Consider the following 2,849-nt stretch of genomic DNA (forward strand, 5'->3'; position numbering starts at 1 on the left):
AACATGACATATCAGTAAACAAAGGAAGTCATCGATAAAAACCGTACCAAAAAAAGAATACTTACCACTGCAGTCCGTCAACGTTTGCGTTTTCCTTCATTTTCATGCTCTTTTTGCAGAGTTTGCATTTTATTTTGGCTTTAAGTAACTTCTTCTTTTGGAGCCATTTTATCAATTTTAATTTCTTTTTAAAAGTCTGTCTTCCCTCAATAAGACTGAGTACTTTAGCGTGCAGGATCATGATAACTTCGCATCAAACCGTCTTCCTGTCTTGCACATGCAGACCCACAATGCAATTCGGGAGCGTCCCTTGTAAAGTCGTCGACGGACGTGTACAGTGGGTAGGGGGCACGTTATACGCAGATCGTTTTACCCCATGCGTCGGACACGCCCACTCTCTTCCGTCGACGGGCAAGGAGGTCGTGCAGAAGGACTTGACAATGGAGACTCAGCGAAAGAGTAAGAGAAAAAGGCAGCCCACGGAAGAGCTTCCACATGTAGAGACAGCCATGTTAGAATGTAAGTACATGCTTTAAAGTTATTTCATTATTAATTGAGAGTGTAATGATTTGGTCACATTGCTTAGCTTCCTAAAATGAGCTAATTTGACATCGTACCATGTCTGTTCTATCACGTATTTTTTGGCCTTGCTAGCTAACCTTGTCACTAACCAATGGATTGCTAGCTGGCTAGATAGCCGACGTTGCAAGCAAATTTTAATTATCTGTCAAACACAAAAGTTTAACTCTTAACTAGGTCAAAAGACCGACAGTTCAACCATTTATCTAATGTTAAATTAGGCGATATGCGATGAAAATGTGGTCCAAGCTTTGAAATTGGACTTTTTCTGTAAGCGCCAGTTACCACGTCTTTGAATAGTTTTTGGAGTTGTTTTTAACTACTAAAAAACCCGAAGACTGCTACATTACACTATAGTGCTATTACGGTAATACCTTTCTCCCTGTTTTTTTTCTTTTCATTTTAGTCCATAGTTACAGTATGTAATGTTAACAACTGAATCTCTCAAACATGTCTTCTACACAATGGACTGCATGTGGAACCATGACAAATGAGTTGATGATGATTTGTCTTAAATCAAAATGACATATGATCATACATATTATTATTACATATTATAACATTAAAGACAATGGATAATGTCATTGCCCAAAGTGAATAAAACCCTTATTTCTTAACTAACTGTATATATTTTTTTTAAGGTATCCATACAATTTTCAAATGAACAAAAACGTCACTCTGTATGCATTCATCAATATCCTTCATAAGGTTTTGAGCCCCTTACACCAACCATTCTTTCTGTGCTCCAAAATGTTACAGCGCCATCGAGTCAGCGGGAACAATCCGAACAGCGCAGTAGCCAAACTGCAGCAGAGGAAGCAGGTAATTAATTTTTTATTTTAAATGTTAAGCATACTTAACAGATATACTCAGATTCATGTGACTGTGAAATGTAGTTGTACACAGTGTAATGATTAATAACTGATGAACGTCACTATGAAAACACTATAATAGTGTTATTTTTAAACCTCTTTTCTACTTCCTGGTTTTATGATGTTAAAATAAGGGTGCTCACCTTAACTGGTTGAAGGCTAGTGTCTAGAGGGGATCCAAGACAAGAGGATGCTAGTAATATTTACTCCATTTGTACTTGAACATTGCAGTAACCAAGTATCTACCTTTACATGATATCGTAACCGGAAAGTGCTTTGAGAATGGGAAGGAACTTAGAACAGCAATGACATAAATTAGATTGAGGACAGTTAAGCCACTTTAAGTTAGTCTACTAAGTAGAAAATAAAAAAGTTTTTGGTTATGGTTATATTCATGGTGCTGGATTAATTGATCAATTCTTACCCATTTCTTTAACGAGCTAGGTGGTCAGCTGGTCCCAAGTCTGCTTATAATATCAAAGCCACGTCTGAACATGACTGTTCAAAGCAGCATAATGGATGAAGCTACAGCAGGAACATGGCTTTCAAATAACACTAAACGATATAATTATCTTATTCTACCACTTGTCTAAACTATACAGTACTCCCACTTTACTCTCTAGTTGTGCTCATTTGATTTATAATAACCTACTGTTAAAGAGTACAGATAATACTACTTGAATAAACAGTACACTCACAGTACTCTTGATACTACTGGAAATTACAATTTAATAATTATTATTATTATACCTCTGTACATTCATTACTCTAGAATGTAATTTAGAACTAACTTGCCACTATATAACCCTAATACAAGAATAGTATTAATACTAGTAAACCCCTAACCAACTGCACTGCCATCATCCTGACAAAATACTACTGTTAATACATGTTAATCATTTTCTTTGTTTCAGTCCTCACCCCAGAAGAGGCGATGGATCGCTACAGCCGTGTCAGATGAAGAGAGCTGGTTTTTGTTTTGTTTTTAGAGTGCCTTTTTTTGTTACATTTTAAAATGCCGTTTTTTGTTTCTGTTTGTGTTTTAAATTGTTAATATTTTCTATATTATCCTGTTATTATGTTATGTTATTATGTGTCATGAGCGCAGTATATGTATATATATTTCCCTATGTTGTATACATTTTTAACTAAAGTGGCTGTAGATCCCTCATTGTCATCAACAGTGGTTTGGGGTTTTATAACTAACCCGAAAGTGCTTCACTACTGGTAAACGAATGGTTCAAAAAGCTTAACTACTGGTGAACAAATGGTTCAAAAAGCTTAACTACTGGTGAACAAATGGTTCAAAAAGCTTAACTACTGGTGAACAAATGGTTCAAAAAGCTTAACTACTGGTGAACAAATGGTTCGCGAAAGAGTAACAACTCAGTATGATGC

At 35.9% G+C, this 2,849-nt stretch overlaps 1 long non-coding RNA gene across 1 annotated transcript; it reads left to right on the forward strand.

Annotated features, from left to right (window-relative positions):
* The first annotated feature begins 411 nt into the window (after positions 1–411).
* On the forward strand, positions 412–2,471 carry LOC311360545. The gene is made up of 3 exons (XR_014638445.1): positions 412–519; positions 1,339–1,401; positions 2,366–2,471. It is a non-coding gene; the product is annotated as an uncharacterized lncRNA (long non-coding RNA).
* The last annotated feature ends 378 nt before the right edge of the window (positions 2,472–2,849 follow it).

The sequence above is a fragment of the Micromesistius poutassou genome (assembly GCF_964030765.1).
Source record: "Micromesistius poutassou genome assembly, chromosome: 16".
NCBI classification, from domain to species: Eukaryota; Metazoa; Chordata; class Actinopteri; order Gadiformes; family Gadidae; genus Micromesistius; species Micromesistius poutassou.